This window comes from Cynocephalus volans, chromosome 2 (assembly GCF_027409185.1).
Source record: "Cynocephalus volans isolate mCynVol1 chromosome 2, mCynVol1.pri, whole genome shotgun sequence".
Classification (NCBI taxonomy): Eukaryota; Metazoa; Chordata; class Mammalia; order Dermoptera; family Cynocephalidae; genus Cynocephalus; species Cynocephalus volans.
The window spans coordinates 122,383,902-122,404,089 of record NC_084461.1 but is presented as its reverse complement, the minus strand read 5'-3'; the positions used below and the strand labels follow the sequence as shown (position 1 = coordinate 122,404,089).

The 20,188-nt window shown below is 38.4% G+C and overlaps 1 protein-coding gene and 1 non-coding gene across 2 annotated transcripts in view; one reads left to right on the top strand and one right to left on the bottom strand.

Moving 5' to 3' along the window:
- The window catches only part of CTNNA1 (catenin alpha 1), a 164,005-nt gene that overhangs the window by 120,765 nt on the left and 23,052 nt on the right, over window positions 1–20,188 (bottom strand). The gene's annotated exons all lie outside the window — the stretch shown is intronic.
- On the top strand, window positions 11,317–11,391 carry TRNAI-GAU (transfer RNA isoleucine (anticodon GAU)). Its single transcript has one exon. It is a non-coding gene; the product is annotated as a tRNA-Ile (tRNA).

The following is a 20,188-nucleotide window of genomic DNA, read 5'->3' as shown; positions in this document are numbered from 1 at the left end:
TATAACAGCTAGCCAGTTAGGTCAGTTGGTTACAGCGTGGTGCTGATAAAAACAAGGTTCAGGGTTCAATCCCTGTATAGGCCAGCCAAAAAAAAAAAAAAAAAAAAGTCATTTAATACACCTAACCTAGCAAACATCAAAGTTTAGCCTAGTTTATCTTAAATGTGCTCAGAACACTTACATTGGCCTACATTTGGGCAAGATCACCTAACACAAAAGCTATTTTATAATGAAGAGTTGAATATCTCATGTAATTTATTGAATGTTATACTGAAAGTGAAAAACAGAATGGTTGCATGGGTATTCAAAGTACAGTTTCTACTGAATACCTACTGCAGTCCCGCCATTGTAAAATGGAACCATCATAAGTCAGAAACCATCTGTATTCATCTGTTCAACAGCGCCCTTCAACCCTCCTAAACTGTTGGTGGGACTGTAAATTAGTTTAGCCATTATGGAAAACTGTATGGAGGTTCTTCAAACAACTACAGATAGAAGTTCCACACAATCCAGCAATCTTGCTGCTGGGTATATACCCAAAGGAATGGAAATCATCATGTTGAAGAGATACCTGTACTTCCATGTTTACTTCAGCTCTATTTACAATAGCCAAGAGTTGGAACCAACCTAAAAGTCCACCAGTGGACAACTAGATAAGGAAAATGTGGTATAAATACACAATGGAACACTATTCTGCCATAAATAAGAATGAAATTCTGCCATCCACAAGAACATACGTGAACTCAGAGAAACTCATGTGAAGTGAAATAAGCCAGGTACAGAAAGAGAAATACTGCATGTCCTCACTCATAAGTGGGAGCTAAAAATAAATTAATGAATGAATGAATAAATAAATAAAACAGAAAGACACAATAATTACAATAATCTGCTGAACTTTCAAAAGGAGAGAAAAGAACTGAGGCCACTGGAGGTAGGAAAGGGGGAGGGGTTGGGGAGAAATTGATAAAGGGCCACGGAAAGTGATTATATCACATTAAACTGAATGTACTAATTATCCTGATTTGAGCATCACATGTTGCACACAGGTATTTATGTGTAATGCTGTACCCCAGAGATATGTACAATCACTTATGTTTCAAAAACAATTACAAAAACAGTGACCTTGAAGAACATTCATGCCTTCTTTCAACAAATGTTACTGATCACTTTCTGTGAGTCAAGCACTATTCTAAATGCTCAAGAAACAGACCAACCAGATAAAAATCCCCGTCTCCAGGAAGCTTATGTTCTAATAGGAAAGAAAGACAATAAATGTAATAAATAAGTCAATTATATAGTTTGTTAAACAATGGTACTGAGGTGGAGAGGGGCAGTGACAGAAAGGAGGACAGGGAAAGTGGGGACAAAAGATAAAATTGAAAATAGGGGGATCAAGGCCGACCCCGTGGCGCACTCGGGAGAGTGCAGTGTGCTGGGAGCTCAGCAGCGCTCCCACTGCGGGTTCGGATCCTATATAGGGATGGCCGGTGTGCTCACTGGCTGAGCGCGGTGCAGCCGGTCATGAAAAAGACAAAAAAAAAAGAAAAGAAAAGAAAAGAAAATAGGGGGATCAAACAGTCCTCATGAAAAGATACCATTTGAAAAAATTGCAGGAACAACATGGCTATCTGGAGGAAGAGCATTACAAGCAGAGGAACACCAATCAAAGACCCTAGGGCAGATGCACACTAAAATCATGAAATGCCAGTGTGGCTGGCATGATGGGAATGAGGAAGAACAGCTTTGTCAGAGGTGCAGACACCTGATTCCAAGAGTAATAGAACAAGTTAGAAGTAAGACTTCCCTTTCAAGAATTATGTCTGCTATCAGTCAGAGGAAAAGTCAAGGGCCTATTAAATAAATATAACTTTTTTCTGTTTTTATTCATTTTTAATTTTGTGTAGGGGTAGCAATAAATAGAGTGATCATGACCTTAGAAGTAAAACAGACAGAAACCACAGCTTCACCACTAAATAGGTCTTAGTTTCCACCGTGGTAAAAGAGATAATACTGATAATCTTCACTTTGCACAGTAGTGCAGAACTGCAAAAAATGACCAAACTGATGACCATACAAGCTGAAACAAAGCAAAATAATCTTTATTATCAATGAGAAAAATTATGATTGGTCTATGACCTTTAAAAATTTTTGTCAAAGGATTAAAAATACTTTTACTGTTAATTATAAACATATAGAAATATGCAAAAAAAAAGTCAACTAGTATTAATACACTAACTTAAAACACTATAAATTTTGGAAATTTAAGTATTTTATTTCTTCGTAAAAAAAAAAAAATACTCAAAAGTAGTTTGAACAATGCTTGCTTGCCTTCTTCTTATCTCTTATCTTAGGGTGCAGAGTTGGCATCTTTTTTATCCCTTGATGAATCATCATATTCCTTTCTAAGTCTGGATCAGTTTCCAGCATGTTAGTTATCCTTTGCACTCTCAATGTCATGAAATATCTGCAAGAGTTCCTTCAATGCAGCGTTTTTAATGGCATCACTTTCTTTTGAACACCATCATCCTTTCATCACAACCACATGCCTCATTTAAGTCAAGAAGTTTGCCTTCAGTAAGTTCCTCTGGCTGCACATCCAGAGTCTTAAATGGCAGCAGAGTCAACATTTCCACAATCAGCTATTTTTCCATTTATATTCTATTCAAATTTCAATTCCCTCTTTCAATTATCCACTTTTGTAAAATGGTCCAAATAGGTTTATCATTGGGAGAGAAAGAGGTGACACACTACATACTTTGCATAAACTGAATAGATCCACAGGGAATAATCACCAGAAACTTTGAAAGAAGTGGCACAAATGGTCACTGACCATGATGCATGTCTATTATTTATGTAGCAATTTCTGCACTCCAGAACTGGCAACAAAGTTTGTACTTTATGTAATTACTCACAGTTAATTAATATACCATGGGAACCAAAATCTGAACCATGTTGCTGGGAAACTGGTTTTATTTAACTAAACTGTGGTGACTGAAATTTGTGCATACTGGAAGCATACAAAATGAGGACTGTCTGTACTCACCTCCCAGGCTTTCTGTACAGATGAAACCAAATGCTCTAGGACACATAAAATACTCAGCAGAGTGTTGAGAACAGTGCCTGGCTCTCCCATACTTTTCTATTATCACTATCGGAATTAATTACAGCTAGATTGGGGGTGAGGGAAAGGCAAAAGGACACTAAAGCCACATAATTGAAGAATAAAGATTCTAGATCACAGACAGGAGCACACACAATCAGGACCACAGGAGCAGGTGAGTCATGAGAAGGGTAGAAGGCAGTTCTTGTACCCTCAGATAAGAAATGATGGTAGAGGTAGCAAGAGGTTTCCAGGCAGTATGAAGCTTTGCAATGCTGGAGAATCCCCGTCTTCTCAGAAGCAGGAAGTGAAACTCTCACCTAAAAACTGACCAGTGTGGAAATAGAAAACAGGGTTTGGAAGGGAAAACTCTGAAGCAGCTGCTATGGGAAATGAAAAAGGAGTTAACTTCAGGTGAATGACAGGATTATAGGACAGAAATAAGAGCTCAGATTAGGCCAAACAGGATGAACTTAAAATAGACTCTTAAACCTGTAGTCCATCTAAAATTGAATCACAACTCTCAAAGATTAGCTAACATTCAAATGAACAAGGGAAAAGTCTTGTAGATAATTTTAAACAATCACTTAACCTTCACCATACTAATCCACAAGTTTTTCACCAACTCTAACCACTTTTTCTTTTTCATAACCTCCTTCTTCCTCTTAATTCTCACTCCCACCCAAGTTCCTTTTACACAGTCTCATGTCTTCTACAGCTAGCACAATATTCCAAAACTATATCAGATGAAATGACAGCAAACAAGTAAAACTAGAAAGAAGCAAGGTAAATTAAATATATTTATATCTACCCTAATCTCTTCTAGCTCAAAGCCATAATCACAAATCCTTAATTTCATGGCTAACATATGGTATTGGTGGTAAAAAAAAAAAAAAAAATAGAAATACCCCATATGATGGATTGAAACATTCAAATTCCCTCTATTCACAAAATGAACAAACATGTAAATAAGCCCCTACCTAAAAACAAGGTCCTCAAACTTCTGCTGAATGGTCATCCCTGTAAAAGGAACACATCACTAGGATTGACTTGAGATGTTTAATAAGTTTTTAAAAATTAAATGCAAAAATTCTTTAAAAAATTTAAAAGGTAACTGCCAATTAGTTTACAGAGCACATTCCTAAGAGATCAAAAGCACTTTCTTCCCCATACAAGCCAGAAATGCACCAAAAACCAAAAAGCACTCTTTCTGCACACAAAAGGACAAACTGAAGAAACCAAGACAGACAGGAAATCTGTCCAAGGTCACATGGTCAGCAGAAAAAGCTGAAAACATAAGTGGGTCATCTGGCCTTGTCCCATCTATCTCCAGTCAACTACACTACATACAGTATTAACTAAGATATAAAGGACATGAAACTGAAGAGAATCACTTATAGTACAAAGGGCAATTGTAAAGGAAGTGAACCAAAAAACCCACAGTTCTTCATTAGAACAGGACAAGATTAAGGCTTCTAAACCATCAAATATCTGGAGTAAATTCCCCTCAAAGCAATCAAACTATAAAGTTATAGAGAAAGAACAAGCTTGGATAAATGTGTGTAGTTGTGTGACAGAGAGAGAGAGAAATGGAGAGAAAGAATAAAAAAAAAAAAAAAGAGAAGACTTGGTTATTCTTTAACCTCAGCCTAACAGACATGAGACATTCTATTATGTTACTCCTGTTAAAACAAATAATGTTACAAAGTAATACTAATAAATATATACTACGTTTCTTCTTGGTGTAGGTAAAACAAGGTATTGGAACTGGATCTGAATCCCAGCTTCACTATTTGGTGGCTGTGCGACTTTGGGTTGCTTCATCTCTACCTCTGTCTTCTATTCTATAAAATGAGAACAACATCTCCCACCTCACTGGGTTATTCTGAGAACCAACAAACAATCCCATGCCCCCTTCCACTTTCCCATCTACTTTTTCCAGTCCTTAAACCTATTCAGAATATGGTCATGAGCCACAAACCAACTGTTTTTTTAACAATTTTAGAAATAAAGTCATGCTAGCAAGTTTCCTAAAGGATAGAGGAAATGGTGGCTTTTAATTTTAAGTGTTGAAATGTAAAAGGGGGCTCCCTTCATTCCAATCTGTATAGTGCAGATAGTAAAAACATACTTTTGTGGTAATAGCTACAAACAAAGCTTGAGTAAGTTCACCTCTTGCTGGGCCATAGTTCTTCCAACCACGGTTTTATTTTGTTTTGTTCTTAAAAAGGAATTTTCAAGCCAAGCTGAGATTTCCTCCAGTTCTTAGGAACTGATCATCTCCCTCACCTGTCCCATTGATAGCTTCATACCCCAACAGCCTATACTATACTACAAGAACAGCTCCCAACCATGATGCCATGGCAGAGTCCCAGATCCTTAGAAATCCAACTATGGAAACATCTCTACAGCCTCTAAAAATTCTCCAAGGAGCCACAATAGAACAAAGTTATATCTTCTTCCCTATAATACTACTAAGGATACTTCTGACATGTTCCTTGACTAGAACATTTCTACCTTTAAGGTCCAGAAAAAGACAAGAATTTGCCAGCCCAGTTAGAAAAATATAGCTTATCTTCTATAACTTACATAATCCACACCCACCCGAGGTGTCATCAATAACGGAATTTCTTTTATTTCCACTTTAAATAGCAAGTGTGTATATATATAAATAAAACAATCTGTATTGCACAGTGAGAATGGAGATCACAATGTGTTAATGTCATGGGGAAGGGATGGGAAAGACTATACCTACACATACCAAAATATTCACAGTTTATCAAAAGGTTGTATAAAATGATGGGTGATTTTTTCTGCCGGGTTTTTATGTTTGTTTTTTTAACTTTCTATAGTGAATATACTTTTATAAGAAAAAAAATTTTTAAGTTATCAAAAATATTAAAAATATCTTTAATTCACACATGTGATACATAATACTCAAAATTTTTATGGTTTAGGTTTCAAAACTTCTTTTTTTCTAAGATATAAAAAAAAAAATCCCATGGCTACTAGTTCACTGCAAAATGAAAAAATAAAATTAGCACACAATAATACATCTTTTTTAAAAAGCTTTATAAAATCAGGTATCTTAAGAGGTTTACCCAAAATACTAGTAAGTTTAATATTGTGCTTACTTTTTATTTTTTGTTTAGTTGCTACACAGGCAGTGGTTCGACTATTTTTGTTGTTGTTGCTTATTTTTTATTTTTTGTTTAGTTGCTACAAGGGAGAAAGTTCAATTATTACATGACCTTAGGTAGGCATTTCTTAAACAGAACATTTTTTGACAGCATATTGTTTGTTATTATCTGCAAATCCAACAGAGAAAAGACATTTTAAGACATCCACCTGAATATGCTTTTGCAAACCAGCAAAAACAGCCCCGTGTTAAAATGACAGAGGCTTCCAGGTGAAGAATTAAAAGCCACCAACCATTTTAAACATGTTCAAATTGTTCCTTTTAGGATCAGTTTCATGGCCATACACAAGATTCTGACTCCCCCTCTCCCACTGATTTCCTAGATGACCTTGCTCAAGTAACTTTGCTCTCTTTACCTCAAAATTATTTTAACTGTCTAAAACCTTTATTCCTCTCAGATATCTCATATTTGTTAACAATGGCAGCCTTCAGTCTTTAAAATAAAAAACTGTCACTATATCTATTTACCATACTCCTTTCAAAATTTTAAAAAGTGAATAAAACTCTGGTCATAACATTACAAAAGAAGTCTGGTGCAAAATAACATCCTTAAATCATATTATTCTATAGAGGATATTATTCAGCCATTAAAAATTCTGTTGTAGAATACTTAATGATAGTGAAAGTTGTTCAGGATCCAGGAAATGAAAAAAAATAAATGACACAATTGAGCACAACATTTGAGGGATCTTCAAAAAGTTCATGGAAAGATTCATATTAGTTTAAATTCCATTTTTTCTTGAACTTTTTGAAGTACCCTCATATTTCTACCTACGTGAGCATATTCATTAAAAACAAACTGGAAGGGTTTAGGCAAAAAAGTTAATCATTAGTTTCATCTCTGAGTTAAAAATTATAGGTGATTTTTCTTTTTTCTTTTACTATCAAAAACACATGTTCACTGCAGAAAATTAAATTTCACTTAAAAAATGTTTTTTGATTCTACCCAGGCAGTAGCCAGAGGAAGAAAAAGAGCAAGCAACCAACATCACAAGCAAGCCTGTTGTAAACTGCCCTGCACTTAACAGCTTAGCATCTTTTCACACACGTTTTTAACAAAGTAAAAAACATCCTGCGCGCCTTGGATTTGAATTACTAAAATTCCCTTATCATGGGGTCTCGTGGCCCAGAGTTCATTTGTCTCCACAGCTTGGTGCTGTCTGCTCCAGGAGGCTCAGGTTGCTCTGCCACGGCCTCTACTGCCCTGTGACCTACAGGTGCTGGGAGCTCCACAGGGAGGACACAGACACCCCGGAAGCTGTGAAATGTGGCCTTTGAGGATGTGGCCGTGAACTTCACCTAAGAGGAGTGGGCTTTGTTGGATCCTTCCCAGAGAAATCTCTACAGAGATGTGATGTAAGACAGTTTCAGAAACCTGGCTTCTACAGGAAACAAGTGGAAAGGTCAGAAGATTGAAGATCAGTACAAAAACTACAGGAAACATCTAAGACATCAGAAGCAATTCTGTGACCTTTACAGCGCCAGCCTCCCCCTGAGAACCTCCCCAGAGAAAAGGGCCACCAGACCATCCTGCTACTGAAGTTTTAAATATCTTCTGTGGTGTCCAGTCAAGATGGTAGAATAGATGGTCCCCAATATCACTCCCTCTCACAAATCAATCAATTTGCAACTACTAAAAAGCAATGATAGCCAAGCTAGAGCTGCTAGAGCTCAGGGGAAGAGGAGGAGACACCTACAGAGTTCATGAAGGCAGAAGAAGCTGTGATGAGAGAAAGGATTGTTCCCACCATTTTGAGCCCTAGCTGCTTCAAGGCCTGAGCTGGTGAGCGCACAGAGCAAGAGCTGGCAAAAGCTGCTGCTGTGCCCTTCATATGAAGTTACTTGGAGACTGAATGGGTGAAGAGGGACTTGGTGGCCCCCAGGCCAGCAAGACCACTAACAGGGTTCCTGTGGACCCACATAGGAGCAAGGGGCCACAGATAACTAAAAAAAGGAGCCACTCAGATGCTGGTGGGTCATCCCAAGGGACTGGCACATGGCCCATCTCATGGGAAGTGTTTGGAGTGTGGATGGTGAGGGACAAGGGCTCAGCAGGGAACACTGGGGCACAGCAAGGACAGCTGATCTGCCCCCTAATCAGCACAGGACCACTCAGTGGAGACTGGTCAAGAATGAATACAGAACTGCAGGAGGGGTGCAGTTTGCTGAAAAGTCTCAAGCCCAGACCAGAGTTTCCACACAACTCAGGTGTACTGAACCTCACAAGGCCCAGAAGTTCTTACACGGTCAACAATTAAACCTGAGCTGCACAAAAAGCTTTCCCCAGAAAATCAACAGCAATGCAATTAATTTAGCTCAACCACAGGGCTCAAGTGCTGTTCCCCACAGGAAGTTCCTCTATTTTAGAAGTAACCAAAGGACAACAAATTAGTTCCAGTGCAGAGTTTAAGTGGTAGGAACAGCAAATAAATCCAACACAGAACTGGAAGAAAAAACAAAATACCCATAGAACAGAGACAAACTCTGATATTAACCAGCAGAGGTCTAAAACCCCAAAAGAACACCTATGAAACCTAGAAGGACTGGAAGCCCCCTGGACTCCCAATCCAGGGATAGGGGAAAGCCATGGGCTTCAGCCACACACTCCCAATGACCACACCCAGCCCAGTGACAACCACCAGACCACCACAGGAAGCCCCCAGGGCTCCTGGAGCCAGAGCAGTGGGGGGCCGAGGGCCTCAGGCATGCCCCCCTACTGCCTGATATCCACAATCAGCCCATCAATGACCATCAGGCTGCTGCAGGAAGTGCCCTTGGCTCCTTAGGGCCTCAGCCATGCCCCCCCCACAACCACAACCAGCCCAGTGATGACCACCAAGCCGCCACAGGAAGCACCCAGGGCTCTCCCAAGCCAGGGTGGTGGGGGGCCAAGGGCCTCGGCCACGCCTCTCCAAAACCCACAACAAGCCCAGCAACGACCACTGAACCACCACAAGAAGTGCCTTGGGCTTCCAAGCTGGGGCAGTTGGAGGGGCAAGGGCTTCAGCCACACCCCACTGCATCTGCACCCAGCCCAGCAATGACCTAGACACTGCTGGAAGCTCCCTGGTCTCCCCTGTAGAAATGAGGGGGGTACCACAGGCCCCCACCCCGCCCCTCCTACTTCGCCCATCCTATTTCCTTCCCCCTCCCTCCCAACTGTTCTGCAACAGAGAATGTAAAAAATATATATTAATAAATAAACTTAATAATAATAATAATAATAATAAAATGACAGGATCAAGACTTCACAAAATTATTTGCTAAGTTCAAAATAATCAAAAGTTAATACACATTTCCCACCCCATCCCATCCCCCACCCCCAAAATTTTAATTCATTTTCCATGATCTGGTAATAAGACATTTTCCACACTTGTCTAATTAGATAAACTAGCAATATAGTTGCAAAGAATAACAGACTTATAACACAGCTCTTATGGGAAGGAACCAAATGGTGGCATATACACGGTATAACCTGCATGCCCTGTGACATGATGAACGGGAATAAAACACTTTAAACCTCTCCACCTTCACCCTTCCATTCATCAGTGTGGGATGTTTGTCGAAAACCATATACTACAAGATTAAACCCCCATAATTATAAACTGATAACCACAATTCAAAGAATCTCTAAAAGATGCTTTAAGAACTTTCTGGGATGCCATTGTTTTAATCCACTAAAAGTCAACCCAGGAAACAAACATTTAATACCAAGTTATTTAAATACTATCTATAAGCCCATCTGAATCAGCTAGAGCCTGGAAAAACTCTCAACTCCCCACTTAACCCCTGAGGGTAAAAAAAGGAACTCTGAAATTTCTACTTTTTCCAGTTGACAAACAGAATGGATTTAAAAAAAAAAAAAAAGTTAAAATAGAGTACCACACATATTCATGTTCTCATTTTCCTTACTAATTCAAGTGTGCCCTGCTGCTATTCAGAAACATTCCGGGCCGAGCCCGTGGCGCACTCGGGAGAGTGCGGTGCTGGGGGTGCGGCGACCCTCCCGAGGCGGGTTCGGATCCTATATGGGAATGGCCAGTGCACTCACTGGCTGAGTGCCGGTCACGGAAAAAGACAAATAAAAACAAACAAACAAACAAACAAACAAAACATTGGGCCCCACATGTATGTATAATAAATTATCTTTTTTTTAAAAAAAAAAAGAAAGAAAGAAACATTCCAAGGAGAGGCACTTACTTCCTGATTACACATTCAAATAAATGCATAACATGCATTTTAACTTGTAATCACTTTCTTAAGAAATTAACTAGTAGAAACCACGTTACTGCACCATCATGGTTGAAGTCATGCCAAAGCCAAAAGTTTAATACCTAAGATAACTTCCTCAACTACACTGTACAAATATATTAAGGCAGTTAGTGGTATTTATTTTGTGCATTTAACAAGATAGGCTTTTTTTTTTTTTTTTGAAGGAGCAATTTCAAAATGACAGGAAACATTAGAATTCAATAACTTCACTTTTCTTTCCTCACTTCCAAGCTAGCTACACCAGAACCCAAGTCTCTGCAAAGAGACATATGCTCACACGATTGTAATGATCCAGAAGAAGACAGCATCCTTGACACATCCCAAGTCAAAGAAAATATAGCCTTCACCCTAGAGACTTACAGTTTAAGTCAGATAGACTACTTTATAACATAAAACTCCCAGATGACAACCAGCTAATGATTTTTTGAAATTTATATTTTGCTTTTCCTGCTCAAGTTAAATGAAGAGCAAGAGAAAATGGATTAAATGGTGAAGCTGGAAGAATGGGGGTCAATAATGAATAATTTTTAAATTAATTCAGTCCTCAAAAACATATGAATGGTAGGAACTAGAGTAGGAGCACTTCTATGGCTTGGTCTCAAGCCATAGGGGATCACATAAAAAGTGATATTCACAAAAATAAGAGCAGAAAACAGAATGAAAATCCTACCAAGATGACAAGGGGGAAAGGCTGAATAACAAATGAGAAGCCAGAACTCAAAGCAAGAATATGAGAAAAGGGGCTGGCTGGTTAGCTCAGTTGGTTAGAGCACAGTGCTGATAACACTGAGGTCAAGGGTTCAGATCCCTATACTGGCCAGCTGCTAAAAAAAAAAAAACAACCAAAAAAAACTATCTATCTATATGAGAAAACTCAGCTGATTTCTTATTAGACTTAAGGAAGAAACTTAATTACACTTATCTGGAAACCTAATTAACTTTTATCTTTTTCAGAATATTAAATTTTTCCCTGCTATTGCTGTTCCAAAGCATTATTAACACTTGTTGAAACCAATACTCAACGTTTCAAAGTAGGAACACTTGTCATTTCTCTCTTGTGAAAAATTAGAGACCATATGTAAGACTGAGATTAAAGAACCCATATGTAAGACTGAGCTCATTATCTCAACCTGATTAAAACCACACTAACCAGACCAGAAAAATTAAAGTGCAACCTCTCTCAAACACCCACACAAAGCCCCTCAAAGCTGTTTTAAGTCTTCACAACATGAACTTGGCAAACCCAGACGCCATTCCTGCCTCCTGTCTACCTCTCAAACCCTGCTTGAAACAGTCACTGACAATTGCTTTGTCCTGATCACATCTGCCTTTTAACATCTATCTTCCAGGGTACTTATATTAGATGTGGGTACATCAGTCTGAAGCTGTCAACATCTGCACTGGACAGGAGACCAATTTTCGTCTCCTTCAGTCTGACTCTAATCAGTTGCCAGGGAGAAAATTATACCTCAAGAGCCTGACAGCTTGTGCTCAATATCATTTTGTCAGGAATTAAATACATCATAATTTTCTTTAAAATTGCCTTGCCAAGACTCACAATAATGGGGAGAAATATATATATATACAAATATATGTATACACACACACATATACATTTATGTGTGTGTGTATTTTTTTCCTCCCTATATACAAATCATTCAAGCTGTACCAAGGAAGATGTCCTACACAATTACTGAAATAAATAAAATAACATCTCTTAATTAATATCTTTTTTTTTTTTTTGACTGGTAAGGGGATTGCAACCCCTGGCCCAGTGTGGTCCGCACCACGCTCAACCAGTGAGCACACCGGCCATCCCTATATGATATCCGAACCCACGGCCTCAGCACTACCAGCGCCGCACTCTCCCGAGTGAGCCACAGGGCCGGCCCTTAATTAATATCAATTAAAAACCTTCAACGCCCATCCCTGCTTTATGACAATGTCCTAAGAGATCATCAGTTTTATATCACTGGTTAATTCTGTGCTTTCAAGATTGAAAATAAGCTAAGAAGATAACTGTGGCATTAATATATGCTCATAAATCAACCATAGGTAATAAGATTAAGCAGATACTAGCAAACTTACAAGTTTTAACTCTTTCAGTAGCCAATAAATATTGCTTTCTTGCTGTAAAATTAACACATTTTTTACATAAAAGATGATTTCTGTAATGACTGAGATTTAGTATTGAAGAACACTGAATGCTTTCAATAAGTTGAAGTCTTCCTTCTACTCAAGGACAATGCACATGCACCATCATCAAAGTTTCCCTTAAATGGAATAATGACCCAAAAGCCAGAACTTGAAAGATCCAAAGAAATATTAAGAAAAAAAGGGCCGGCCCATGGCTCACTTAGGAGAGTGTGGTGTTGATAACACCAAGGCCACAGGTTCATATCCCTATATAGGGATGGCCAGTTAGCTCACTTGGGAGAGCGTGGTGCTGACAACACCAAGTCAAGGGTTAAGATCCCTTACTGGTCATCTTAAAAAAAAAAGAAAGAAAGAAAGAAAGAAATCTTAAGAAATATACAACCTAAACATAAACAGGCATAAATGGGGTGTTTGCTTTATATTTACTGGACAAAAACATTTAGTAAAAGAACTTACTGTATCTTCACCTTCTAGCCATTTGGAGGAGATGGCATGTAAAGGTGTCACTACTGAATGTTTTTTTCAAAATTGGAGAACAGACTACAGTGAGTTATCAACATGTTTTCACAGTGTGCACCATGAAAATAACAGTATAAACATAAGGGGTGACTGGCTATGGTTAGTGGTATGATAGTTGTGAAATGAAGATCAAAACAAACACTCTGGTAGGCAGTATGAATCACTGGCTTTAGCTACAATCCTTGCTCTATTCAACAGAACTCAATCACCTTTTCTGGGACTACCTTAAATCTTGTCCCATCATTTAAAACGAAAATTACAGACACACACAATCATTTCTTGATTTTCTACTCCAAGATAATTCTACCTCTGCCATGCCAATAGATTAGTAAAGAGAAATCTAAAAGATTAGCATCTCCAACCCAAGGAACCATGTCTTAATTTTTGAAAACCTGGTGGAATTCCAATCAGTATGATGTTTTAGATATACCAAACACCAAAAAATTTTCAACATCCATTGCAACCAAATAATGTGAATTTTTAAAAAGGAAGAATTTTATACCTATAAAGATAGCAAAAAATAAAAAATAAAAGTTTTTTATTTCCTTTGTTCTCAATAAAACACAAAGCTGTACTTATCAAGAAGGATAATTTTTTCTAATGAACATCACTTTATTACACCACTTGTTCCTCTGAGGAATTCTACCCAATTCCTTGTGTCTGGAGTGAACATGTGACCCAGACTGGCTAATCAGTCTCTGGAAACAGAAACCAGTTCAGTGCTGAGATATCCATAGACCAAGGGGAAAAAAAAAAAAAAAAAAAAAAGACCTGAACTTCACACCTTATACAAAAATTAACCCAAAGTGAATCACAGATTTAAATGTAAAATGTAAAGCTATAAAACTTTTAAAAGAAAATAGGAGAAAATCTTCACAAGCTTGGTGACAAATGGCACCAAAGGCAAGATCCATAAATGGAGGGGTGGGATGAATAAATTGAATGTTATCAAAATAAATTTTACTACCAAGAAAACCTGTTAGGAAGATGAAAAGCAAAGGGTAAGCTTTACTTTTCCATGGATGAGCGACATCCATGCCATGGAGTATCCCTGGAATACTACCTAGCTATATAAAGTTAAAATATTGATACACACACCAACTTGCATGGATATCAAGGGCATCATGCTGAATGGAAAAAAGGCAATCTCAAAAGATCATACAGAGTCAGCCTTCCAAATCCATGGGTTCTGCATACATGGATTCAAACAACCACAGACAGAAAAAATTCAGGGGGAAAAAAAAATAGTGTCTGTACTGAACATGTACAGACTTTTTTCCTTCTTTATTCCCTAAAAAATACAGTATAAAAACTATTTACATCGCATTTACATTGCGTTAGGTATTACAAGTAATCTAGAAATAATTCAAAGTATACGGGAGAATGTGCATAGGTTATATGCAAATACTACACCATTTTATATCAGGGACTCAAGCTCACAGTTTTTGGTATCCACAGGAGGCCTTGGAACCAATCCCCCATGGATACCGAGGGATAACTGTACTGTATGATTTCATCTACACAACATTCTTGAATTGACAGAATTGGAGAACAGATTCATTCCCAAGGGCTAGTGATGGTGGGGAAGAGGAGGGGTATGAATATGACTATAAAGAGGTGGTATGAGGGTGATATTTGCAGTGATGGAATAGTTCTGTATCTTTGTTTGCAGTGGTGGTTACGCAAATCTAAACATGCGATAAAAGGACCGAGAACTACATACACAAATTGTACAAATGTCAATTTCCTGGTTTTGATATTGTACTATATAGTTCCATGAGATGTAACCATTGGGGTAAACTGGGTAGAGGGTACATTGGACCTCTCTGTACTATTTCTGCAACTTTCTATGAATCTATAATTATTCCAAAATAAAAAGCTGAAAGAAAAAAAAAAACCATTAACTTTATTAGTGTAACTAAACACTGAAGCAAAAAACTGTCACACGATTTTTTTTAACTTAACTAAAAACGGGCACAGCAGAATCCTAGGGGCTCTAAGCTGAGGAGAATATGCTCCAACTTTAGATAATCCACCTGGAGTTCTTAGTAGCACACATTGCCTCAACACATGCCCTAAATGATTCAAATCATGGGAAAATAAATTATTACAAATTTTGATACACCAGGTACCTTAGTTTTATCTACGGAGAAGATCGGTTATTTGCATAGGCCAAACTGGCAGTTAACTTGTATGACAACCAGCCAATCCTCCCTTTTCATCCTCTGTTACAGTAGTCCCTTCCTTAAGGGCTCCATTTCTCCCCCCAGTAGTATGATGGTCTCCAGATTCTAGGTCCTGCCTCTAGGCTCTCTCCCCAACTCCTTTATAACCCTTCTTATAGACAGCGGAGAGACTAATCACCCCCAAACACCACTTTTCCTCATATTCTGTGATGCCCAGATGGTAGAACTTCTTAAAACTTGAAGAAAATTAAAGAGACATATTTCAGTTTAATTTAAGATTTCTTAAAAAAAATAAATAAATAAAAATTTAAAAAGCTTAAAAATAAACACAAACCAATACTGGAAAGAGCTGCTTCCTGAGGTAGTGAGTCCTGTGTCACTTGATATGCTCGAGCATATGGAAACCTGAGCCATCTAATTGTGAGACCTGTCCTAACCACAGAACTGTCTGCACTTACATCACTTCCCTAACAGTCCTCCCTTGCTCCAAGCCACCCTCTAAAATCTAGTCCCAAACCTATCTAACCTATCCTGTCAGCAGTGCTCAACATGACTAGCACCCCTGCTCCAGTCAGGGCCCTCACTATTCCCCATGCACATCTTGCATAGTAGTCTGCTATTTTTCCTACCTGGATGACTTTTCTCCTCCCTTATTCCACCTTTCAAAACCCAGTGCAAACTCTAACAGCTAGAGGAGGCTTTTCTAATCCCATGCTTATACTCCCAGTCCTGCTATTAATTTACTTTTCATATCCATGTGTCCTGATTATAAGTTCTAGAACAAAGCAGGAGAAACAGCCTCCTATCTGCTACAAGACAGCCTCCATCAAGTACCACTCATGATCAACCAGTCCATTCCTCTCTCTGGTTTCTCTGACATACCCTTCTTCCCAGGAAATCCATTTTTGCTCAGGGCTCCAATCATCTATTTGGTCCCTTTACTGAGAAAGACATTATGAGAAGTAGTGCAGGAGTACATAAAGGTGTACCTCAGCTTCTCTGGGTCTTCTCCTCACATCATCCACTCAGAAATGCCCTTGAGCTATAGGGAAGAAGCTACTGATACAGCAGCAAGTCTCTGATCCTGGCCCTCTAGATACAACTGTGAATTATGACTAATGGATTATAAAACCTTTTTCTAGTAGAAGCTATTCCTCATCACTCCACTTCAATTTAACATCACTAGTCCTGTTTTTAATGTCTCTCCTTTTCCAAATAAGCATTATTTAATTCGTCTCATCTCTGTCCCCTGGATGTCCCCATCCCCAGCTAAAAGTCCTCTTTTTCTGAGGCCTATTCAAGGATTCATAAAACATGGGCTAGCTAGTTAGCTCAGTCGGTTAGAGCACAATGCTGAAAACACCAAGGCCAATGGTTCACAGGGATCCCTTCCCTGTACCAGCCAGCCACCAAAAAAAAAAAAAAGGATTCACAAAATACATTTAGATACCAAAGGCAGCTCCTACTGTTGGTGTACTGTTAAAATATATACTCATATGTATGGGGAGCATCTACTAATAAGTACAAGGTTTTATTTTGGGGTGATGAAAATGTTTTGAAATTAGATAGTGATGACAGCTACACAACTCTATGAATACCTTAAAAAGAACTGAATTAAACCCTAAAAACCACTGAATTATACACCTTAAAATTCAAATATATGCTGAATTTTATGGTATGTGAATTATATCTCAATTTTTTTTTTTTTAAAGTAAGATTCTTCACCCCTACCCACCCTACCCATGAATTTACATTTGGCACTGGTGAAGAAAACACATATCAAATTTTGAGAAAAGAGCCCTTTTTCAAGTTGTACTCCTTGGAGAATAGTCAATTATTTTGCTCAAACACTGAAGTGCATATCATGCACCAGATATCAAGTTAGGTGCCACAGAGAACAGTCACCAGACCAGCACAGAATCTGCCCTGCTGGCAGCCAATTTAATTACCACCATGATAAGAGATAGGAAGAAAAAGTGTAAAGGTAAGAATGACCTAATCCGAACGGGGTTTATGAGAGGTGGACAGGATCCCCAAGAGGAAAAAAAGCAGATCTAAGAGGCACATATATTCCTCAGCCTAAATAAGGTAACTACTCAACAACCAGTTGAAGTTGATTAAGTAGTACAATGAAACTCCTAGATCACAGGAATTTGGATTCCAGGCAATTGGTAACTGGTTCCTATCCACCACAGGAGGCTCACCTGGCCATTTCATTAGCCTTGAGGTAAAGTGACTCTGAGTTTTATGGAGTGAATGTTTTTATCTCACTTATTGCATTATGGGAGGTTTTAGTGTACTCACAAATATTCACATTTATTATTCATGTAATCAGGGACTAATGCAAAAAGGAAGTTAAGTTACGCTACAAAAACTGTATACATTCAAGTTTCTGGTTATTAATTGTGATTGCTCAGAAAGCACAGGGCATGTACAAACCCAAACATATAAAAGATCTAATTTTTGGCTCAAAAGTGTTATAAATAAATACATAAGTATGATAACACCAAAGTCAATGGTTTGGATCCCCATACCAGCCAGCAGCCCAAAAGATAAATAAATACATCTTTGAAAACAGTAAGCTCATTTTTTTAACAGTCTGGGAAAACCCTAGATCAGGGGTTGTAGCAAACTACAGCCTGTAGGTAAAATCTGGCCCACCCCCTGTTTTTGTAAATAAGTTTTATTAGAACACAGCCATGCCTATTTATTTATATATTGCCCATAGCTGCTTCCCCAATACAAAAGAAAAGGTGAATAGTTTCAACAGAAACCTTATGGCCAGTAAAATCTAAAATACTTACTACCTGGCCCTTACAAAAATTTGCCAAACCATGTCCTAAAGAAAAATAGTCAACACTGGGCCAGCCCGTGGCTCACTTGGGAGAGTGTGGTGCTAATACATCAAGGCTGCGGGTTCGGATCCCTAGGCTCACTTGGGAGAGTGTGGTGCTGATAGCATCAAGTCAAGGGTTAGGATCCCCTTACCAGTCATCTTTAAAAAAAAAAAAAGTCAACACTGATTCAGAACAAAAAAAATCTTCTTACACATCTTTTAGCAATTATTCCAGTAAAATTCAAAACAGTTCAGGGTCTTGCATAAATGCTCAAGACCACTGAAGCCAAACTCAGGGACAGGTGTTTGTGTTTTCTTTTTCTGCCTCACAAATTATTCCAAAAGTTTGTAGCTTAAAAGAAACATTTATAATCTCCCAGAGTTTTCTGTGTGCCAGGGATCTGGTGTTAGTTGAGGCTGCTGTCATTTGAAACTTGACTGAAGAAAAAACTGCTTCCAAGGTGGTTCACTCACTTGCTTGGCAACTGTGTGCTGTTGAAGGAAGACTTCAGTTCTTCTCCACTGCACCTCCTGAGTGTCCTCATGACATAGCAGGCAGCTTCCCCCAGAGTGAATAATCCACGAGAAAAGGCCAGGTAGTAGTATTATCCCCTTCCTATAACTTTGTCTCCAAAGCAGATAGTACCACTTCCACCACACTCTGTTCATTACAGAAGTGCATCACTAAGTCTGACTCATATTCAAGGCAGCTGAGGTTAGGCTCTACTTTTTTAAGGGAGAAGTACCAAGGAATCTGCAGACCCATCAACACCTCTACAGGATTTCAAATGATGAGAACAGCTTCAACAACACAGCCAACAAGTCTTGAGTGATTAAAGAATCTGTGCTTAAACATTTTTATAACATGTATTCTGCTCTATTTATGATAAGGGATTTCATCATCATTTGTTAAGATTCTCAAAGGAAAAGGTAAGCTAAGAGAAAAAGGCAAGGCATTTCAGTTTTTCATATCTGATACAATAATGATGACAGAAGACAGTCATATTTTGGTTTTGGCTCCCCGCCCCCCACACTGCCCAAGAAAAGGCAAATTATAATGAATAGATCATGATCATAAATAACTGCAAAACTGGACTAGGACAGACAAGTCCTTATGATTTAGAGCCATGTAAAAGATTTTCACAGATATAAAAACACAACAAGAGAAATTATGATATTCATTCAAAACTGTGGGGGTTTTGGGGGGGAGTAGTACACATTGTACCAAACTGCTATAGATTTACATCAGAGAAACTTCTGAAACAAGAAATATATAGAGTGAAATAAAAAGTTACTTGCAACAATTAAACGTATTTTGAAAATAAATGTCTTAGTCACTAGGCTCAATGAACACTTGGCCAAACTCATTTGTCAATATAATTGTGAGTTTTGTTACAGGAGGCAAGAAGGGCTAGGGAACAGAACTTTCCCACAGAAGACAATGAAGTAGAACCCAACCTGATTTCCTCAAAAGGAAGCTCAAAAATTGTCTTGAACTGAACCAATAAACTGCTTTAAAATAAATTAATTCAAAGACCACCGTATTGGATTGAATAGTGTCCCCCAGAAATCCATGTCAACCCAGAACCTGTGAATATGACTTTATTTGGAAATAGGGTCTTTGCAGATGACATCAAGTTAAGATGAGGTCATATTAGATTAGAGTGGGCTTGATTCAATGACTGATACCTTTATAAGATGAGGGAAATTTGGACACAGTCACACAGGAAGAACAGTATGTGACAACAAAGGCAGAGATTGGAGTGATGTGTCTACAAGCCAAGGAATACCAAGGATTGGCGGCAACCACCAAAAGCAAGGAGAGAGAGGAATGAACAGATTCTTCCTGAGCCCCAGGAAGGAACCAAGTCTGCCAACACCTTGATTTCAGATTTCTGACCTCCAGAACTATGAGAATA